Raw genomic sequence first — 23654 nt, 5'->3', positions numbered from 1 at the left:
ACCTTGTCTGCTTTACTTGTGTAATTCTATTCATCTCTGGCTGTTTGTCATACAAGAAAGGAACTGAAGAAACATTAGAAAGATACAATATTATTATTTATTCCTAAATCCTGACCAATCCAATCAGTTGGGTAGATCATAAGCATGTCTTAATAACATAAAAAAATTGGATGACTAAATTTTTGTCTTTTAAACAACAGATTTTTGGACCAAAGTTATTGAAAAAGAAACTGCTTAGTCAGAATCCCAACCTGGATGGCATTAAATTAGTCACCAGTAAAAAAGTAAAGAACTTATTTTTGACCATGGCATGTTATTTAATTCCCATACTAAACAGGTTTCTATTATTTACTTTTTTTTTTACCTCTGGAACATTGCTAAAATTTGAAATGTTCTGTCCAAGAATGATACTGCAAACATAGTCTAAAAATAGTCCATGCATTTAACGCTGGACTAGTGTAAATCTTTACTATCAGGTTGTAGAATATTTTAGCTTTCCTGTTAAATCCAGAGTAGAATTTAAAATTCTCCTTCGTACATTTAAAGCCTGTAATAATCAACTCCATCTTGCATCAGAGACCTGATTGGTCCAGATGTTCCTAACAAAACCCTACGCTCTCAAACCACAGCTTTACTGCCGGTTCTTACATCTATAAGACGTATCCTTTCAGTTTGAAGCATTTGCTCGGGTAACATCAGGCTGTCTGCATTGAGGTTGTCCTCCATTTATGTTTTGAAAAGAACAAAGAGACTCAACCATCTGTATTTAATAGATAACATGATGAATTGTTTTTATTACGTACTTACTGTATGGAAAACAGACAGACTCTTTATTCTTTCATGGCTAGTTAAGGTTCAACACTTAGGTTTTCGTTTTAACAGAGTAGCAGATGATTAGGAGATCTACCTGCCAACAGCCATTACTATCTACAATAACTCTTTAAATAATTTTTAATTAATATGAGTTACAACAACATTAATTTTCTCTTTGGGATACATAAAGTATTTTTGAAATGTAATAAAAATTTTATCCCAACTTTTCTTAACATTATTTTTTTTTACTTTCCCATCCTGTACCAGATAAATTATTCATGGGTGGGTTCAGCCGAGGATGTTTTTAATTCCCCACATGTCCACTAGAGGACGCTCAGATATAGAGGTGCTACTTGTATAAATGTCCAGTCATCCTCCTGTGCTTTTGTTTCCTTAGCAGAGAAACAGTCTAACACTCTAAAACAGCTGACAGGCTCCATTATTTGGATCCAAATATCCACGTTAACACAAACACTGATGCTTAGATCTTCTGTTTTCATTCCTGCTCGTAGGTTTATGGATACAGCAGGTATTTCTCATCTTTCCCCACTCAAAGAGTGACGACTGTTGGCTGTAAAAAGCTTTTCTGAATGCTGCAGGGGTTTCTGATTAGCCTTAGAGACTTTTAGTCATTTTTTTCTAATCCTGGAACCCTCAGCTGACAATTTAGACATGAACATGTTCCACTCCTACTGAGGCTTTGCTGGATGGCTGATCTGTGGCATTAACTGGGTAGTTAGCTATTATCTTTGAGCACACCACAGGACACACACATATACACAGCAAGAAGACAGTGATGCCATCCTTCCTCTGACATGACACCATTAAGAACTACATGGCAGGGTTGGGCCACTCCAGACCTGAGTCATTCGTCTGACTTCAGCACCCACTAATGAATCACAGGGCTGATTACTGGAGCTGGAGTTTGTCAGATCGGGTCATCCGCTCAATCAGATTGTGGCGGTGCATCATTAGGTGTAAATACGGATCGAAAATGAAATCTGTTGATCCAATAAGGCAGCAGGTGGAGAGGTGCGTTTTAGAAATCATTCATTTTTCTTCACAGTATGCCGCTGATAACTATTCACTAGGAAGGTATCAGACCAGATCTAGCGTCTATAAAGAGAACAACTGAGAAAATAGTTGAAATGTCCTCCAGCAGCATAACCTCAGACATAGCCCAGGATAAGCTTTTCCCACATAGTGATGTTCAGTAGAAGGTGAAGGCTCATCATCATCACAAACACCTAAACCTATAATGACAAGCAGTTTAGTGGTTTTGGAGGTAAGTATTTTCCATGTGCTCATGTAAGTTTGAATATTTGAGGACTGGCTGATCCAAACACATACATTTTATGCCACCAACTGAACAAAGCAGAAGAACTTGTGTCTGAGAATCCTGCTCAGTGAAATTGACTGGGACAATGTTCAGTGAGTGAGTATGAGGGAGGTGGACTGAGGAAGAGGAAGAAAGGCTTTGGAAAAGGACCTTTTCACTGAAGCACAAACCAGCCCAGGCCAGGCTGGTCTTGTTTATGTTGCTAGGAAACCGCCATGGTTTGAAGCCTGAACCAAATGTATTAAATTCATCCTCTCGCCTTTTCTGTATCTCTGTTGTTCTCTTCCTGTGTCTGTCATGTTCACTCGCTTTTGGGCCTCTGTCATGCTTTCTCTATCTGCTGTTATCTTTTTCACCTTCTGATGGAGCTTATCTCCCTCCTCTCCTCTGTCCGCTCTCCCTTCACTCTCTCTCTCTATTTCTGACCCCTCTGAGTGTATGTAGCAGTATCTGCTGGTCGTTCTGTCCCTCCCTCCATCTTAGACCTCAGACAGCCTCTGAGACAGTGCCACCCCCGTATCTTTCACACTGTGCCGCCTTCAGGAAGACCATTCCCGACCTTCTGCAACTTAGTTAGCACACCAACACATACCGCATTATCAGATGTTGTCTAGCTGGAAAACTTGAGACTAGATTTATAAATGCTGAACCCCATCCACTTTAGTGCAGCACAATCTGTTGTGCTTTACTGAGTATCTGAAATAGTACAGCTGTTTTCACCCAGATAAGTGTTTGGTTCCAGACTATAGCTGCAGCTGCTGTCACACTGTTTCATCCATGTAGGTGTATGCAAAAATGTGCCCTACATGGGTCTCAACTTGAGCGAATGAAGCAGATTTTATGGCAGTCCTGTCACACATTTGAAGAATTTCCATCCTTATTGATGCACTCCCAATTTGAATACTGTGAGTATGTGTGTGTGTATGCATGTGCGTGTGCGTGCATGTGTGTGTGTGTGTGTGTTTTGAGATTTACGTTGTCAAATTTCGTGTTCTGCCTCTTCATAACCATGTGCATTATTTTCCCTATAACTTTGTGATTTTGTTGTCTTGTTTTTTACATATTAAGAAATGAATCAACCCTCTAGCAAATGTACTAGATGTACTATTGTAAATAGTAAATGTACTACTATAATTTTGCAATTTGACGTTTCAGAAATACATTTACTTACAGGCAAGCACTGCAATTTCGAAAAAACTTTTTTTTGATAAAAGATTTTTTTTGGCAGGATGAGGTGGTTTTTCTTTTTGGTCAATGGAAACATTTTTTTTCTCTTCACACAGGTCACATGATCAACAACTGTATGTTGCCACTGGCACAAACCACAAAGAAGAAGACAGGAAGTGTCAGGAGGACCACGTTGTGGTACGTTTTTACTGACTTATCACGTGAACAAACATATTCACTTGTGATTTAAATTGCGTTTAAATTGCGTTGCGTTTTTAAGATATTAGCGGAATATTGACAGTTGTATGCACATTTGTAATGGAAATGGAGTTTATGTCCAGAGTGAACAGGACAAACTTGGAATTGTGTTGGGTGTGCGGAAGTCTCACCAGTATCTTTTTGAGACAAAGTTCATTCTTCGGACGGACCATTGTTTGTCCTCTCGCCACAGTCTTCACGCCCATTAGAGGCATTCCACCATTTGCCACAAACCGAATGTAAAGATGGAAGCTGCTGTTGTCAGCACCCATGAAGAAACCACAAGAAACCTGAGTTTTATGGGAATGGCGATGGCCTCTCAAGGTTAAGTCTGGAAACAGTGAAGAAGAACTACCACAAGCGGAGATCTTCTACTTTTGGGTAGTAGAGGAAGATTCTATAATTTCTTTGAAAGTGAAACAACAAACCAGTTAACAAAAACTATTGGCAAAACCATTGTGTTCCATGGGGAACATGAAGACTTACACCCCTATCTCTCAAAAGGAAATGAGCACACAGCTCAGGCAGGCTGTCTGTCTGTCATGAGGATGTAAAGTGATCATTCCACCTGCAGCTGAAAATGGTGTACAACTCTAGGCTAAAATCCATAATACATGATTTCAAAGACACAGCATACACATAGAGCAGTGGAGTCACCCATTTTCATGTCTGCCAAGTGAGGCACCCAAGGTGACACGCCCACATATAGACAGGTCTCCATGGTGATTTCTCCCTGGCTGTAATTATGATGTTAATCGTTAGACTGGAAATGCTCAGGTGAGGCACACTGAGAGGCCCCCTACACTAGTATGGTCACTATGACAACGAGGGGAGTCCCATCTCACTCCACAGGATGTTAGCTTTTGACACAGACAGCTATACAGTCAATATAATGAAATCCTTCTACAGCCTCTTATTCCATAAATAATATGCTCATTGTCGTAATGTGTGTTGTCCTGGTTCTCATGCCAGAAACACTGAACAGTTTGATATTGTGATATATAGAAAAACTATGAAACAACTGTACAGGTTGTAGCTAACATGGTGAGGTAGACTGAAAGGATGCAGTCACACCAAGAGAGATTGTTGTTTTAAAGAACCTTTTTTCTTCATTTTTCTCTCATTCTTAAATTCTTCATTGTTGACTGGTTTGAGGAGCCACCCTTTAGATTTGATGTCATTTTAGTCTGTTGTCCCAGTGAAAGCTTGTTAATTCACATGGATATTGATTTATATTTGCATGCACTCTTATTCACAGGCAGCATACTGTGTTTTAGGGTTCAAATGGTCTTTCAAGCCTTATTATGAAACAAAACCAGTTGTAACTCTGTGTTATGATTGGTTAGTTAGTTGGATTGTTGTAGGTGTTTATTGTAATCCAACTATCACACAGTAATAATGTGTTCATTTTCAAAAGTCACACATTGCAAAGTGTCCTGTGAAACCTGTCCAGCTCTGTCAGGTATAATGGGAATCAGCTGGGAACAGCACTTTCCAAGTCAAATTCTCTATTAGTTAGAGGTCTTTGCTTTGACTGGGCCACTCCAGAAAATCCACCCTTGCCTTCAAATCCGTTCTGTGTAGTTTCAGCTGGATGCTTTGGGTTGTTGTCTTTCTGGAAAACAAATGTTCCTTGAAGAAGTAGCTCTCCAACAGGTGGAAACTAATTGTGAGACAATAACAGGTGCCATCTCATGCCCACATGAGATGGATGTGGAAGATACATGATTTAGTGTTTGTAGCTCTAATTTCAGATCAAGGAGGAGTTTAAACAAATAACCACAATCTATCTCGAACAAACCTTTTAGTCCAGATTAGTCGGGCACATAACCAAACTCCTGGAGATATTTCAGAGGAAGTTGAGGACAGAAGGGACTAAAATAAAACCAGTGTTGGACTCACTGAATGAGGTAAAATTTCAAATAATTTAAATTTTATAATATAATGATGTCATGTAGCTGAAATGATTTGACCGCACGGCGCCACGCGGACCTCGAAGAAGCGTCAAACATGAACTATGCTTTAGCTGTTGTAATTTGTTAATGTCAGTTTTATGGTTTTTGTTTGCCATAGTTTTGTATATGGGCAGCACTCTAAAAGCTGCCTAATAGCCGTTGGTGTTTGTTGTCAGTCTGTTTTGTTATTAGCAAACACCATCAGCAGAAAAGAGAAGGAACAACTGGTCAAACTGCCTCAGTCACTGTGAGCAATTCATCAACGTAAGTAGCTGCTCTCTGCATTAATTAACTGATCAGTGTTAATGGTGTGAAGAATCCTTTACAACTGGCAAACATCTTATGCAGTTTTCAGAATATCTGTGTATCTATGCAGATAAAACCCCCTAAATATTTCTAACTATTCTGAAACAGAATTGCTGTGATAGGGGGTGTGGTCCCTGCAGACGCACGTCTTGTTGCCTTGCTGAGCTTTGGCTTCGCTGCCCTGGCTGCACTTTGATAGGCTACATAAACAGAGATACACACACACTTCACAAGAGCATGCATGAACAGATTAGGCTGAACTCTAACACAGAACCAGCTTCCAACCTGCTGCATCTTCATATAATGGTAATTCATCAGTGTGCATGCACTACAGAGAGAGAAAAAAGTGTGTGTATGTGAATGAGTATTCCTGCCAGGCCTGCACTAATAGTCTTAATGCTTCCTGAGGAGTTGCCCAGAGCTGCATTAGCTTCTGGATGGGCCATTGATTTGACACAAAGAGCACCAGACAAACGCACACGCAGAAACACACACTCTCCACCCATCCCGCCTCTTAAAGTTCTATATGACCAAGGCTTCCTGTCTCACGCCCACAGGGTTATCTCCCAATGCAATTAAGGTGCTTTAAAAGTGCATTTTCAGGAAGAAGAAGCATGAGGGTAATGAGGGAGAGTGCTGGCTGGACAGCTTCTCTGTTGAGTGGGATGGGAACCCCCCACCCCCACTCTTCAAGAGCCCTGCTAGACAATAAGATGGAAGGACACACCCCAAATAATAGAACAGCACTGGGATGAGAGGAAATAGATGCATTACTAGAGGGGGAAATGTCTTCGCGCGTGTAATATTAGAAGGGTTCAGGGGCTTATAGTGTAATAATACTTATTGGAAAATAGGTTTTACTACCATCTTTTTGCTGCTAGAGTAAAAGCACCTACCATCACTGTCGATGTGCCAATCAATATGCAATTCAAAGCTGATTATATCATGCAGCTAATAGAATTTATTGGGTGTAATAGCTCCATCAGATGTAGTACAGCACTTATGCCAGGCCAAAGATCATCTGTCTCGTCTCTGCGGCTTCACTTTAGCTTTAGCTTAAAGCCTTCCTCAGAAGTGGCAAGAAGAGTCTGGATTGAATTCTGGCCATGGCCCTTACTCTGTAGAGTTGGTGTTGTCTCTCTGAACATGTGTGGGTTTTCTCTGGGTACTCCAACTTCTTCCCACAGTCCAAGAACATAAACAGCTGCATTTCCATTGGAAATGCGTTCAAAACTTTTTCAGTATTCTGCTGATGTTGACAAAATACAATTTCACAATTGCTGGGTTTCCATTAAGTAAGAAATGCAATTTAATTAATGTGAATAACTTTGTTTATGCAATAAGTCATTGAAAATCATTGAGGTGACAGATGTAAACATTTGCATTAGATGTATTCATAATCCAGCCATAATTCAGCTAGCGCTCATCATCCACCACTCAGAGGAGACGTCAGCGTCTTATTCAGACATTGGCGCGACAAGCCATTTATATATGGGAGCAGCGACATATGCGGTGTTTTCAGGAAATTGTAGTTGATTTTAGAGAAGAGCTATGGATTCAACACATTGGAAGGACTCAGAACGTTTTATGAACTGTGTGATGCTGTGAGAGCTCTGGTGGAGCCAGCTGCACATTGACCGAAAGAAACAAAAACAGACTATCGTGCTCATATTTCCTGTCGTCATATTCCATCGTTTTCACCAGTAGTAACATCCAACTGCATGACGTGACAAAGCGTTTCCCTTTGCTGTGAGAACGCTGGTGGAGCCATCTTAGCAGAGTTACTGCTGTGTACAAACTAGTGTGTCTTGTGTGATGCAAGGAGAAAGTGTTTCCAACATATTTTACAAAATACAGCAATTCTGACGCGGCTGAAAAACCACATCATCCTACAGCAAAAACTTTTCATTTTCAAAATGAACATGTTTCCATTGAGTTAAATTGTTTTCATAATTATAATTTGCACAATTTTATAATCAATGCAAACACAGCTACTAGCATGTAAGCTGCTCATTCTAAACTGCACAAACAGAGTAAGATAAGGGATTGTTAGCCGCATTTTCACTGACTATATAATTGCACAATTAGACATTTTGAAAATATATTCACTTAATGGAAACATGCCAGTTTTGAAAAAAAAGTTGTGGATTTTTTTTTGGCCACATCAATAAAATTGGTTTATTTCAGTATGTTAAATTTAATCCAGTTTGTCGTGAGTCATTCTCAGATTCTACTCCTCCCACATTCCAACAAGCTAGCTAACAATTGAGCACTAAGGCACACAAGAAATGTCTCCAATCTCCATTTATTACATCTTATCATGTTTTCAAACTGTTAGTTGTTGGTTGTGGTGACAGCATGTCACACTACCGCCGTCAGTGTGAGAGGTTATGAACTAGGCTCCCACAGAAGTGGGCGTACTGTTCGCCTGTTATGAAGCCGCATGGACTCTGTGCTGTTTGAGGTCTTTTGAGATTTTCAGTTCAAGCAAACTAACTCCCTAAATTTCTCCCGACAAATTCAAACATTTTCTACACTTCCTGTCAGTGTGGCAAAGAAGAGAAATGAGTGGGCGCAAGTTTGATGAGCTAATAGGAAGCCCAGTACCGTTTCAGCAAGTAGTTGGAGAACCATGTTTTATCCTGTGAACAAACTTATTCACATGTAATTTTAATTGAGTTTCTTTTTTAATGAAAACACTACAATTACGAAATTGTGTGTTTTTGACATTGGTACATCAATCTATGTCATTTTGGTTGCTGCCATTTTGTTTTAACTTTAATGTTATCTTTAAAGTAAAACCACAGAATGAACCCCAGCGGTTACATTTAGTAGAAGCACAGCCACTCACTGTAACATCATCCCAGTGATGTTCTGAGGGAAGGTTTGCAGGAACGCTGCAGGAATCGGGTTGTTGTAGCTTTAGGTCTTGGGCTCACATCTGAAAACAGAGCAGAGAGCAGTACACAGACAGAACCGGATGAGATAAACTCTCCTAATGCACTGGGAAAAGAATATGAAGTCTCATTTTTAAGCATGGTCATTAAAGGACTGTCTTCCTGTGTTTTTCTGTGAGCAATTTCCTATTTAAGAAGGAAAGACACATCAGGGTTAAAAGGCTAATTACTGCAGCTGCTCCAGCTCTGTTACTGCATGTTATGCAATATGTGGGAGGATTCAGACAATTAGGTTTCAGCATCTGACACTGACGGAGCGTGGCTGCCCGTCTGCCTCCCTGCTGGTCTAAGCAGTCACCCAGTCCAGTGCTGAAAGCGCTCCAGGTTGGGACCGGGTTGGAGGTCTTTCTGAGCAACAAAATCAGCCGTTTGTCTCTGCATGCAATTTCAGACTCTATAAACCTTTTGGACAAAAAACCAAGCAAAACTTGAGAGCTATACCGGCAGATATTTAAAGTTTCAAGCAACAAAAAGGGGGATATGTGGAAAATGAAGTGAGACATAAGAACAATGTAGACTGGTCAGTCTCAACAAACACTGAAAAAACAAAGGCTGTTCTCATCTAAAGTTGTGAGAGTAGTCTTTTATTTTATTTTATTTTATTTTATTTTTAAATAATAGGTCAATTTGTATTTGAACACAATTTTCATAAATTTTAGAGAAAATTTATAAAAGAAATTCTCTAAAATTTGGCTTTACAGGAAATTATTTCATAACATGTGGTCAGTTACTGATTTTGGGACATCAGGGTGTTTGGGTTATAAAGCGTTTTATGCTAGCTTACCGTTAGATTCATTGGTGTGCATTTGAGCTCAAATTCACTTAAAACACAGTGAAAACAACAATGCTTGAAGTTTTTCACTCTGTGTGATGAGAAGTTAAATGAAAATATTAGATATTTTTCTTATTTTCAAATATTTTGAGCTGTACCATTACAAACTAAAGTTTGGGAATAAACTTATAAAAAATCACCATACAAAAAATTTGATAAGAACTGTTAACATATTTACTGAAACAAATTATTGCTCAAAACAATAAGATCCCAGGTGTTCAAAATTTGATCAAATGAGTTTAAAGGAAGTTGTATCATAAAACTTAAAAAAACTCAAAAAACTAGTGAATTCTAAAAAGAGACGAGTTCAGTTTCAGTGGCTCATTTGGTGAATTTCTGTGCTAATAAAGTAAAAACCTGTGATCATATAGAACGTAATAATTCCTACAGGTGTGAGTTGTACATTTATAGACATTGATGTTTTCTTGTCATTAACTGAACGACCCCAATAATCATGCTTCTCGTCCCAGGTGCCTTTGCTGAGTTTTTATGTTCTCTTTTGCTTTGGCAAGTGACCAAGTGTAATCAAAGACAGAAAGAAGGCAGACATTGCTCATGTCCCCAAGCAAGTAAAACCACAAAAGAAAAATGAGTTAGCAGACGAGGAAGGAGGACATATGCTCCAGCAGATGAGGAGGAGGTGGCGCAGGTTACACACTATTAGCTAATAAAGTAGGAGTACTCTGCTCTTCCAACCAGCATCTGGTGCTGCTCTGCTGCTCTCAGTGAAACAGCAACTGCAATCAATAGCCTCATAATTTTACCCAAATAGCTGCCCTAGCTGCTGTGAAATGGTGACAAATCATGAGCGCAGCCGTGGCAACATAACTGCCTGGGCTTGCTCCGCTCCTCCACTTTGACAGGGAGCCAAATGTTACATTTATCTCCCTCCAGATTGCTTTATGCAAACTGAATAGGATTAGTGAGAAATAGCAAAGATTTGTGTAGAAGCACGGAAAAAAAAGGGGGTGGGGGGGGATGCGGCTCTTTTTCACAGGAGTTATACAGACAGTGGAGGTGATGAGGTGCTTTTTTACCAATTGGCTTAGAAGCCAGCCCTGCGCTGTTAGGGCTTTGTTTCAGGTCCAAACAGATGTCTTCTGGGAGGAAGCAGCAACATGGGAGCATTTCCTCCACTCACACTGGAGTCTCACAGCTCTTCAAGTTAAGCTGAGCACTTTGTGCATTAAAATGAAGGCAGAGTAAGAAAAGAGCGTATCAGTTTGCCCAAACCCAGCCATCCAGAGCAACTATCCTGCAACATGCATCCTTGCTACCACAAGCTTACATTCCCTCATCAGCAGTTATTCAAGTGGAACATAACGTACAACACCGCCCCCAGATAATTTCTGGAAAACTTCACCAAAGTGGATGGTGCCAAGAGACACTGAGGAGCGTGGCCAGGTGTGGGGATAAGTGCAGGGGGTTAAGCAGGGTCAGTCAATCAATCAGTCAATCAGTCAAGTTTATTTGTATGGCGCATTCCGCAATAAGGCAGTTCAAAATGCTTTGCGTCATAGAAACATTTTAAAATGTCCTTAAATCATCAATAATCAAATGCAAAAATAGTGACAAACATTACACTTGGTCACCATCAAAATCATCAATACACATCATATGTTGATAAATGTTCCATTGGAATGGGCTCATTTAAAGGAACTCAGCGTTTCGGCTGTTTTGCAGTTTTATGGAAGTTTGTTCCAGATTTGTGGTGGATAGAAGCTGAATGCTGCTTCTGCATGTTTGGTTCTGGTTCTGATGCAGAGCAGAACCAGAACCAGAAGACCTGAGAGGTCTGGAAGGTTGATACAGCAACAGCAGATCTTTAATGTATTGTGGTGCTGAGCCGTTCAGTCATTTATAAACTAACAGTATTTCAAAGTCTATTCTCTGAGCTCCAGGGAACCTGAATATTGACATTAGAAAAAAAAGTTAAATTGGGGTTTAGTTACTCTTCCAGCTCTGTAGAGGCCTGCTAATGAGTCATTCATTAAGTTCAGGTGTTTTGGAAGAGAGCTGCATCTAAAAGCAACAGGACAGTAGCTGGTTTTAGATATCTGGTTATGAGCCTTGAAGTGCCAAGTTTTGGCTGCTCTCATAGGAATGATTATCCTGTCTTAACAGCACTGAGATCACATTAGGAGCTGCTACAGAGACCATAACATGGAACAGCAGCAGTCCAATATGTTGGCAGTAGCTCTGCTGCTTTATGGAGGGCAGGAAGTGTTGCTCTGAGGCTCATTATTCAACATAAACCTGATATACTGACAGGTCATGGCATTAAGGAATGGATGGAACACAAACCAGTGGAGACTTAGGAACGTCGGCACTCAACAGGAATTCTAATATGCAACTTGGTTTCAAAGAGAGTTTTGTGGTTTACATCAGTTTGCCTTGCTGGCCTCTCTTTACTCTTCCAATCCTTCGCCAGATGTGACTATGATGACTGCGGTCTCTCATATCCAGTTCATCTTTAACTGGAACTAACTAATTCAAAAAAGTTTAATAAATTAATTCTTGTTCATAGTTCACCAGCTAAACATTCTGGACTAAGTTCCATGCTCCAACATGAGCTAGTTTTACTTAATTTATCACAATTATCTGAAATAAAGTTTAAAAATAATTTAATGCATGTTATGACATCACTCACCATTTACCGTATGGATTATGTCATTGGCTAACGTCCATTTAATTCTCTCCTGTTCTAATAAACTAGATTTCATAACGGATGAGTTCTCAGAACAGCTGCTCTCATTCACACATTCTAATGTTTCTTTCAATAAAGAGAAACATTTGCAAATGTTTGATGGAAAAAATTATCCAAATGGATTCAGTTTGTTGCTGTGGTTACCCAAGTCTGGGATATGTCCGTTTTTTTTTTTTTTTTTTTTACATATTTGCAAAACTGTTAACATGTTGCAACAGTATAATACCTGACAGATAATCTGTGAAAAAAATTTAACTCCTCTGCCTTCTCCCAGTTCAAACTACAGAAATAACCAATCACAGCCAGGAGAAGATCTTAGTGCTGTCAATCACCCTAGTGTACTCACTGGTCACACCTGCCCCTTGCTCTCTGCAACCCTACGGTTTCTCCCCATCAGAAGAGCCTCTTGTGAAAGCTGATGCTAGTTAGCATAGCCACTTATGACAACGGGTAAGCACTTTTCCTGTAATGGTAAGTTGTACCAATGGTAAGTTGAGCAGCGTGTACACAAGAATGATTGTCAAGTTTTTTAATCCATCATTTTTGCCGAAACCCTGGACACCACTTTGACCTGAGCAACTGAGATCAACGCAGAAAAGATTGATTTTAAGAGCCTGGGCTGAAATAGGTAGTGAATTAAAATGATTTACTCATCTTTCTTACATATGTTTGATTAATATGTCTCATTGAAGAGTCTCAAATAAAACGTGCAAGGTTGTTTTGTCCAGTGTGCCTTTGGGTAGTCATGTCCATCGACTGCTGGAGATGGGCACTTCTATCACTCCTCTTACAACCTAGAAAAGACACGGAGGGAGAAAATATCTTTATTTCTAATCTACGGTACATATTATTTTCAGTCCTTCACGTCATTGTTTATTTTCAACCTAGCCTTAGCACATCTTTAAGATTGGACGTGTAGCTCAGCATGCTGTGTCAAACCCATAACACAACCCTGCCGTGTTAAATTAACCCAGATGTGGGTCGGTTCAGGCGTCGTTTCCTGCTTCACAGAGCCGAACAGTCAGATTCAAACTCCTCCAACATCTATAATGAGTCTGAATCCTTACAGCTACAAACAGATGAAACCCAACACCAAGGGAAATACCTCCATAAATCTATGTGCATGGCTGTTTTAATATGATGTATAGAACAGAACAAAACAAGAGAAAGTAATTCTCAGCTGAATACAGAGGCTGTGCATTGTGTTTTCCAAACAGTACATGAGCAACATTGTAATTTCAGGATATCAGTGGTTTGAAATACAGCATTTATATTAAATATAAATAACAGGAGTCAGTCTTTCAGTGCTATCTGACTGATTTCCTTACATTTTTACTTTCTCCTTGTGAATTTCCAGAATTCTCATTCAGTGCACACAGTCCTTCACAGTGGGGTAATTTGCAACCCTGCACGATGCCAGCCTTGATTGATTGTTTCTATGGTGTTTCTCGATGCACATTCAGGCATAAAACAGCAGAAGGCTAAATACTTAGAATTTCTGCTGCAACCATTATATTGCTGCTGTTAACGAGGATTCACTCTGTCATGATAGCACATGGCTGACATTAGAAGGACCTCAGAGCTCAGGAGTTTATATGGAAATCATGAGATAATAGCAAGAAACCTTTCATTAAAAATCAGACATTTGATTGTATTAATTACATAGGCATATCGAGGAAGAGGATCTAGAATAATTAACGAGTAGCCCTGTGTGTCTATTTTCAGAAGCAGCAGCTGGGAGTGCTGAAACGAAGGGGAGTGGTCCACCATGTACATTTTAACATCATGTTTATCTGCAAAAGATACGACTTAACTTGACTTGCTAACAATTAAAAGTCTAGTAAACTTTTGGGTGCAGTGAGGTGTCAATGTTGGCTTTACTCTAGCAAATTAAGTGGATATAATTTACTTTTCTAGTTGTTACAATGAGCATTTCCTTTAAATAAGTTGAGGGTCTTTTTCAAATATTAAGTTAGCTAATTTGAAGTAACAGTGGGGGATTTCCCATAATGCATTGTGCCACCAGCAACAGCAAGAAATAACTTGGTATGTCACAAAAATGTTTGTGATGTTTGAGTTGAAGAGGTGAGGTGAGCGGTAGCACCTCTGAGCTTGCTAGTCATTTTTCGGCATGTACATTTGGAATGATGTTTTGCTTTCCTTAAATCTTTTGACTGGTTGGTTCCACATAGAAATCATAGTCCTTCTATTTATGTATTTTCCATTTGAATAGCCACATCTGTTGACGTTGTAGGGACGGCACCATGAGTGAGTTGTACATTCATTTTCATGACCACTCTGTTGTAGTAAAACCAAAATGATGGTTTAAAATTGCAAAAATAGGTATGATTAATAATGTCAAATATAAACTCATACATGAAAATTGCACAGGCAAACAAAAAGAAATCTGAAGTGAACTTTGCACTTTGAACCTTCAGTAATGTAAAATAAAAGTTGATTTTTGAGTTTTCTATCCCAGATAAACAAACCATTAATATTCATAATAAAACAATTCGGAAAAATTCTAATTATCAATATGTAAACCACAAGGAGGCAGAAAAAAAATGTTTAGACAAATAAATAAAGGTGAAATTCTACAGTTCTTCAGTCAACTGCTGCACATTGTGACAGTTTGGCAAGATATGTCTATTAAAATGTAATGCACAGTAAGATGTGTTGACTTGAAGTAGCTGATTTTTTATGCTGCTTCATGGTACACATGATTACAAAATTAGTGTACTTAGACACACAGAGAAAAAAAAAAGGAAAGATCTAAACCAAGAGAGGATGCTGACTCATCAGCAGGTAAGGAGAGAAACCAGATGGCAAATTGACAGCAGGAGGTTGGAGTCTGTCATGATAATGCCAAAGTTCTACTGGCAATCTGAGCAGAGAAGTTTGCAAACTCACTGCTGCATTCAAGTCATGTCACTTTTACATCCAGTGTGATGTCAGGATGAAACTGTAGATTCTGTCCAAGGTACCGACTTGTGATAAGCACTGGAAAATGTTCACTTTAAATGAACTTAGCTAATTTTTCACTTTCTGGTTTGTGTCACTGGTCACAAATGACAGTCCAGAACTGAGGGGGTCAGGGAATTCTGAGTTATCTCTGTGGTTATGTTGTTATAGGTGAAGTTTGCTGGAGGACAAACTGACCACTTATCTGCACTTTGTCTTCTGCTCTCAAATTTGCATTATTTGCTATTGTGCCAGTTGTTAATTTTATGGGGTTTTTTTTTAATTATTTTTTATCAGTGTCAAAAACTGAAGCCATTTTTCATAATGACATGCTGCTGTTTTTAGTCTGTTTAATGAATTGTGTCATTAACCTGTTTTGGTTTTATGAGCTGCAGGGTCAACGAATGGCTACAAAAGCGCTCTAAAATGTGAAGAGCTCCCAGAAGAGCCATATTCAGCTCTTTGTTAGGTGGGCAGATAGTGAGCGGCTGTGTATTATGTCAGGTATGTGAATGTGCTCACTGTTGTCTGTGTACATCTGTGCCCAGCTGTATAGCGAGTGTATGCTTCCTGCCTTTATTTCTCAGAGGGTGAGCTACTCCCTGATCCTTTCCACATAGCAGCCGCTGGTCAGCCTGCTGTGGACTTGACATGTTTTATTCTGCGTGATGCATGGCCATATGTCCATGTATCCATCCAGGTGTGAATGCTCTGTAAACAGAGTGACATGAATGTGAGAGCAAGCACATGCTCTGCCAACTTCCAGATTTAATAGAGGATGTTTGTCTGGTTCCTTAAATAACATAGCTGCCAGATTTGCACACACACATACACATGCAAACACATGCATGCACACACAAAAAAACACAGTAAAATGAACATTTTTTTTGTAAAATGTGCATTTAATTGTAAATGTTTTTTACATCTAAATCAGTGGTGCTCAAAATGGGTCCTTGAGGGCCGGCATCCTGCATGTTTTAGTTCTCTCCCTGGTTTAAAGCACCTGGATCAAATGATGGCTCGTTACAGGCCTAAGAAGAACATTGACATGCTGAAAAGGTTGTTACTACCACCAGGGAGAGAATTAAAACGTGCAGGATGCTGGGCCACTAGGACCGACTTTGGGAACCACTGATCTAAATGCATAAAGAGACTGTATATAATTAGTATACATGACTGCTTCCCTTTATGTTCTAGCCTGCTCCAATAGTGGGGTTTCACATTAACTGTCACAATGTCTTTTTATTTGCACTGACAACTCTCAGACACATCCTGTTTTCTGCAGCACTGCAGCAGAAAACAGGATGCTTAGAAATGTACAAAACCCTTTTGTCAGTTTCAATTATTTATAGTTTGTACATTGAAAATTAATGGACACTGAACAAATTGATTTATGGTAAAAAAAAATAAAATAAATAAATGTGAAAATTAAAAATACAAAAACAAAAAAAGAATAAAAGGAACTAGTTCATGTTAAGAAAATGATTTTATACTGTGCATTTATCTGGGTCCAGAAGTCCTAAACAGTGTTTAGGATGTTTCAATGTGTTTGTTTTTGTGCACAGCATGATCTAGTACATGTTCCCATTTTTGCTATTATTGTCACACAGATTTGCATGGATGAGGCCATTAGTGGATTCCATCTCTGTTATGAATACATAAGCAAGCCACACTTCCATCTCTGCTACAAGGCTAATGGGATAGAAAGCATACCAAGAATAAACAGAGAAATTCAGTGCCACAGTGGTGACCTGACTGATGAGCTGTTTGTCAGCCACATGTAGCTTTTAAAGTCAAGCAGGTGTGTTAGAACATTGCTTACCTGGACTTTATTGTATTTACCAGCGTGCAGTTTAAAAGGCTCATTTTAATGAAATGGGCCAAAATTGAAAAAAAAAATAATAATTCACTGATATTTTTGGCCATTAGTGGCCTTTATTCAACAGTAAGCTGTGAGGAAACAGGCTGGAGAGAGAACGTAACAAATTGACTGAAACTGGGAATTGAACCCAGGACAACCATGTTGAGGACTGCAGCACCTACCCACTGATCCATCCATACGCCACCTTTTCATAAGACAAAAACGAAAGATTTCTCTACTACAAACACATCGGGTAACAGTTCGCCCATCTACAGTCATGTAAATCGCAATTTATTTCCAGTAAATTAGAATGTACATCCTAAATAGTCGTGTTTATCAGAATAAAAGTACTTTTTGAAAAGAACCTTTAAGCAGGTATTAGGCATACTTTTCATCAAGTCCATATGTATATCTTTCTATCTTCACAATAACTTAATATTGACTTTGCAATCATGTTTCATTCATTTCTATAGCTCAATCTTATCTTAAACCTTAAACCTAAGTATTACTAGTATATGTGTAACCCTTAACCTGACCTAAACCCAATTCACACGTTAGTCCTAAACCTAACCCAAACCCAAACCCAAAAAACAGCACCAGAACAGTCAGTCCTCACTACAAGCACACACACTTCCCATGTCTTCTCCTTTCATGCCTCAATGAGTTCAATCTCACTACCTTCACTTTTTCAAAAAGACATTCAGACCATCGCACATTAGAAAATCTTACTGCAGCAGCATATTGGAGCAGCCTACGGTAGCCATATGCTGCAGGTAAAGTTCAGTTTATGAACCAGAGCAGAATGGTCTTGCATGTATTAAAATCACAGCTTTGTGTAAGCACTGGAAAGAAATAACAGCAACCATATGGCCCTTTTAGAGAAGTATAAAAAAAATGGAGGAGAGTTTGAAAAGTGGATAATGATTTATACATTATATTCATATAAAGACAGAGATAATTAAGAAAGCAGGCTGGGTCCTAGGAAATACCAATGACTGTATGACATTGAAACTCCATCTAATGGTTTAAATGGGTAATGTAACGCATCATTATGTTCACATTTTGTATTCAAATATAATGATTATATTCAATTAAACTGACCTCAGAGAGACATGATCAGTTGAATGGTAATAATGTCTAAGAGAGCTTCTTGGACTCAGACTTGTCTGACTTTTGTTATTTTGTTCTTCTCTTCTGAATTCAAAGTGTGTTTTATGTATTCAGCATTTTTCCTAGATTGTACAGTCATTAACTATGTTTTCATCCAATTGTCATGCTGATTTTGAGCAAACTTCTAAAATGTTGGGGGGGAAAAAGCAAATTAGGCGTGTTTCCATCTATTGGTTTGGAGCGAATCAATCAGGCCATGCAAAGCGTGATTTTGTCAGATGTTGTTGTTATGCATGGCTGTAAGAAACAGGAAGTAGAGATTACTAACTCGTACAGACCACACATTTCAGACAAATGAAGAGAGGATTTCAGGAATGTGTTATAGCTTTTCTGTTATGTTAACTAATATTGGCGAAGTTACATGCTGTCCTGAGATGTTGACAAATAAATGCATTCTGACAGACGCCGACAATGGACACAGCTGGTCAGTTGTGAGGTGAATGTTCGCTACGTCAGTACTTATTCAGTAAATGTGTTTCCATCTCCCCTTCGACACATTAACTCTTTATTGGAAATATCAAAAAAACAATTAGAAATTGCACAATTGAACAAAAATCTTGTCATTTTCAAAGATACTTCAAAATCTGCATAGAAAAACATAAATGGAAGCATGGTTATGGTTATTGCCATAAAAACTAGCCAAGTCACTCCTACCCCCGCCACCTCTGGTGTATGCTTCATATGTGTACCTGGTACCAGATCCCATTGAGCCAAAAGTCACCAATCAGTTTTGTAATTACTATGTCAGACCTGCTGTGTTATGTCAAAGACACACAGGTAAACAGAGAGGCAAACCTGTCATCTGTTCACCTTACGGAAATACCAAAAACCATCTCAAAATTGAAAAATAGAAAAAGTTATTTTGAATTTTGTCATTTCCATCGATACTTCAAGGTAAGGAATTGGATCCACTGCCAAGGGAGGCTTCAGGACATGGATAATAATAAGATAATCATTTCTGTCTTGTTATGTCTGATGGGAGGCTGATCAAGACATATTCCATGGATCTAAATGTAAATTAAGGGAATTTCGTGGGAACATTTAGAGAGAACATCATAGTGCTGAACATGAACAATCCTCAACTTCAGTGATTCTTTGAACCAAATATCTGCTGATGGTTTTGTGGGTTTGGAGCCAACTGAGGCTAAATGGACATCTGCTGAGATGACAGCTCTGTGTGAGACAGGCAGCCGCCTGGTCGCCCTGGGAACCAACCTCTCAAAGCTTCCTGTCCGTTTTAAACCTGTTCTTCCACGCAGTTGGCTATCGGGCACAAATAGTCCTTCTGCTCCTGTTTGTCAAACATTTTATACCTCTTGCTGAAATATTTCAGAAGCTCAGATTCTTCATAGATTCCATCCTCCACCCTCCCAGACATCCCATCTGGGAGGTTCATCCCTTACCTCTTCCTTTTCATTCCTCATCTTATTCCCACACTTCCTCCTTCTTCCATTCCGCCTCTATCCATCCTCATTTTCTCCCTCCCCCCCGACCTAAAAGAGAGGATATAGAGAGGCGAGACCTCTTGTCGGTGGTGGGAAAAAAGGGAGAGACCATCAAGGCGCAGACAGAGGGATGAAGCGAAAGTATAGGTTAGTAGGTAGCAGTATAGGCCTGTTCCATCCTCCCTCCCCCTCTTCTCATGCTCTGCATCCCCTCTGCCCCCCATTCACTGTGCCAGGGTGGTATGAACTGCTGGATTACAAAACAGCCCTCCCATGTGTCTGCCTGTTCTCTGTGCCAGCCGAGAGACAAGCGATACCATGCTCCCGGAGCGCTGCTGAGGCTGAGGGGTGGGAGGGAGGGAGGGAAGAAAGATGGAGAAAGTGAAGCAAAGAGTGAGAGAAGCAGAACCAAGAAAGTGGGAGTTCAGAGAAATCAGATGAGCAGGGATGGAGGGACAGGAAGACATGGGATGGGTAGACAAAAGATGTAGAGAAATGAGGAGAGAGAGAGAGAGAGAGAGAGAGAGAGAGAGAGATAGGGGAGGGAAAGAAGAAGGGAGATTTGAGCGATGGCAGATGAAAGCTTTGGGAGGAGCGGAGCACTGAGCAGCATCAACCAGCGCTGTGAGAGCATGTTGAGCCTGCAGGGACAGCCGGGGGGTAAGTCTCACATCACTCAGCTAAACATGCAACACTCACAGCTGCCTGCCTGCCTTTCTCTTCGTCTCCGTCCCGTCCTGGGAGGCCAGGAGGAAAACTTTCACACGCAGTCTGAAATTAGAGACAGGTCTTAAAGCTGCAGGTCAAAAACTCAGAATCACCCGTTTACCTGGGCTGCTACATTATTTTCTTTTCCTCACGCTTCCACCCAGGACAGCAGTATTCTGAAAAGGTAATATGAGCGAAAGAGACAGCTCAGGAGCAGAGTCATCAGGGGATGCAGATGATGGCATGGAGAACAGAGAAGGAAGCCCTGTTTCCTGGAATCAATTTCAAATGTCTGACAGGCTGTCAGGAAATCATTATGCAACCTGCAGACAAAGACAAGCTTTAAGAAACGGCATGCATGTGTGTCGAGCTGCTGCTTCTGCACATGCATTCCTGCAGCGCACAATCAGCCCTTCTCTTCGCTGCGCACACTCCACTCAGCTCTGAAACAGGCGAAGCCACTGGGCACTAAACTGGGTTAACGCTGCTATTCAAACTATTTTTCTATGTTGAGTTTTTTCCTTCGGCCTGCAGCAGGACAGAATCTCCATTCGGTGGGTGGGTGTGTGGAGCCAATCAGTTCTTGTTTCTGGAGGTGAGGGGTCACTTGTGGAGGGTGAAGTGGGCTTTATTGTGTAAAGGAGAATCGCTTCCTGTGATTCCTCTGCATTAGCCCCCAGCAGTGAAGGGGGGTGGGGAGGTGAGGGGGGTTCAGCCAGGCTGGCTCCGCTGCAGCCGAGTTAGCTCCATTACAGGCCTCCGGAGGACGGCTGGGTGCCAGAGGTCGTCATGGTGAAGGGGGTGGCGGTGGGTCGTCATGGTAAGTAGTTGTCATGGAGACTGTGGATGTGGGTGGGGACCCCTGTAGACGGGGCTCACCTGGTGGAGTCCAGATGCTGGTGGTGACAGGGTGAATAAGGCGGGGTCGGATTGATCTGTGGGAGTCAGAGTTCTGCTTCTGTCTGACCCCAGTGTTCACAGCTCACACTGACTCCTGGTTAACCCTTTAACACTGACACTAGAAAAAAAAAACAGAAATTAGTCAAATATGTCCACACATTTAAGGCTAAACTTTTGTTTTTGACAAAATCTCTACTCATCAATATTTTTGCACTATTTCATGTACATTATATCTTCACCTTCCTAATTTTAGGAAGGTGAAGATATAATGTACATGAAAGGTCCATGTACTTGGACCATTATTTAATGGTCCAAGTAATTTTTTGTCAAAAGTTATTTAGGCAACAAGAGCAGCAGCAAACCCCCCACCCCTAAAAAACAACAACATTTTTGACAACAAAAATAATGGCCTTAGGCCGTAGGCCATTATTTTAAGGAGGTGACAATATTGATAATTATTTATCATTTCTCATATCACTCTGTTAAATACTTATGAAAAAACGTCATCATTTATTTTGCTTTCTGTAATCACTCAATGATAATTGTGTTTCTCAAACGATGTGAACATATCTGGATAAAACTGGCACTGCCCAACTGTAGTACTTAGGTCCTCCAGCAGGGGGCACAAGGCCAGTGTATGATGTGATGCAGGAGATTCTGGAGGAAAAGAGCGACTTTGTTAAAGAGGAAGAGATGTCAGATGAACTGTCAGATGATGTCGAAGCACTTTCATTAACTTTAGTAGAAACCTTTGACAGACAGTTTAACAATAGTTTTGTTTGAGTATCTGATGGTGGAGCTGGGGGGGTGGAGGGGTCGTGGGGGGAGGGGGGAGCAGGCAGATGGTGCAAATCCAGAAACTTCACCATTTATTGAACTGGTTTCCTTTTCACAAACTTCTTATTTGCTTTGAATTTGCCTGGAGAGTCTGGCACTGCGCTCCGTAACTAATGAGAAAGCCAGTCCCTCCAAATGCATCACTTTACACACATGAATGTAAATATAATTTCTTCATCTATTGTTCAGCCTTTATCATAGTCAGATCACCGTAGGCCCCCTCTTCCCCCTCCCCTCCAGCAGCGTCTTTTATCTGAGCTAATAATGGCCCCCAGCGCTGATAGCGACCCTTCTCCAGTTTTGTATACTTTTGTGGCATGAAGCCTCTGAGCTCTCACATGTGCTGGCAAGCAGAAGATCATTTGAAAAGCACAAAGCCGTAACAGTACGCTGCTGAGTAATGCACCCCCCACCCTCTCTCTGCAGTTCGGCCATTAAAAGCAGTTTGATGGCTCACCTGGACTCTGGGAACATGAGAGGCTGTCAGCATTAAGAAAACCCCAGAATGATTTGAGGATGAGCCGTGATTGAAATGGAGGACAAGGATAGACACCGATTGAATTAGTTCTGTTTGATCAGCAGTAATTCAATGTGCTGGTCTGAACGCTTGCTCATCCGTCTCATGTATCCATGAGGCGGAGAGGCGCCACCCGCATCAGGCCGCCTGCACCGGGTATCTGCAGAGAGAACGCAGTAGCTCCACCATGCCCAGAGCTGCTGCGTGTGTTTCATACCACGACGCTCACTGCTTGTCTATTTGCCTTTAAAACAGAATCCAACAGCGTGCGCCTGTAGGGCCGGGGCCTGTAAGGGCCTCTGGGTGTGGCTTTGGACTGAGGAAATGCAGTTCATACAAATCAGGTGCGTTTAAACTGGAATTGTAACAGAGACAATGTATTTAATTTTAGTCATTTTGCTATTCTCTAGCTTTGTTGCTTCTTAAGGATCCCTAGACTCATTCAGTGTGATTATTGAGGCGAGTCACTCAGATGTACAGAGGCTTTGACTTTACATTTACCGTCCACCACAGTTTCTGATAATAGCTGCATAAATATATTGCTTTGCATGTTTTTGTCTTTGATTTAAACCTATCTGCTAATAATTTTCTTTATATCAAAGCTGTAGTATGTAATTTTCATTTTCTATTTTATTGTTTTTCTGGAATGTAACTTTTGTAAAAGAAAATATATGCATTTCACATATTTGTTTAAACTTTTACTATGTCGTAACAGTCTGATATGAGAAAGATAATCTGTGAACAAATCAAGCCCCTCCCCCTTCTCCCCAACTAGAAACAACCAATCAGATCCAGGAGGCGGGGCTTAGCACTGCCAATCATGGTCTTGTGTGCACCAGTGACGTGCAGTCAGGGGAGGTAGGTGAGGCAGAGCCTCACCTATCGTCATGGAAAAATAATATATAATAATAAAATATAAAT

The 23654-nt window shown here is 40.3% G+C and overlaps 1 long non-coding RNA gene across 2 annotated transcripts in view; it reads left to right on the top strand.

Moving 5' to 3' along the window:
• Positions 1 to 18657: 18657 nt before the first annotated feature.
• Positions 18658 to 23654, top strand: part of LOC106953443 (uncharacterized) — a 44144-nt gene continuing 39147 nt past the window's right edge. Inside the window, exon 1 of one of the 2 annotated variants that reach the window (XR_001426198.1) lies at positions 18658 to 20431. This is a non-coding gene — a long non-coding RNA (uncharacterized LOC106953443). The remainder of the gene's footprint in view (positions 20432 to 23654) is intronic. The other variant, XR_001426197.1, reaches the window with a different exon arrangement.

Source organism: Poecilia latipinna, unplaced genomic scaffold (genome assembly GCF_001443285.1).
Source record: "Poecilia latipinna isolate Pla-1442-1.1 unplaced genomic scaffold, P_latipinna-1.0 Scaffold581, whole genome shotgun sequence".
Taxonomy (NCBI): Eukaryota; Metazoa; Chordata; class Actinopteri; order Cyprinodontiformes; family Poeciliidae; genus Poecilia; species Poecilia latipinna.
Note: the sequence above shows the minus strand (reverse complement) of the source record. Positions and strands in the feature narration are given on the sequence as shown.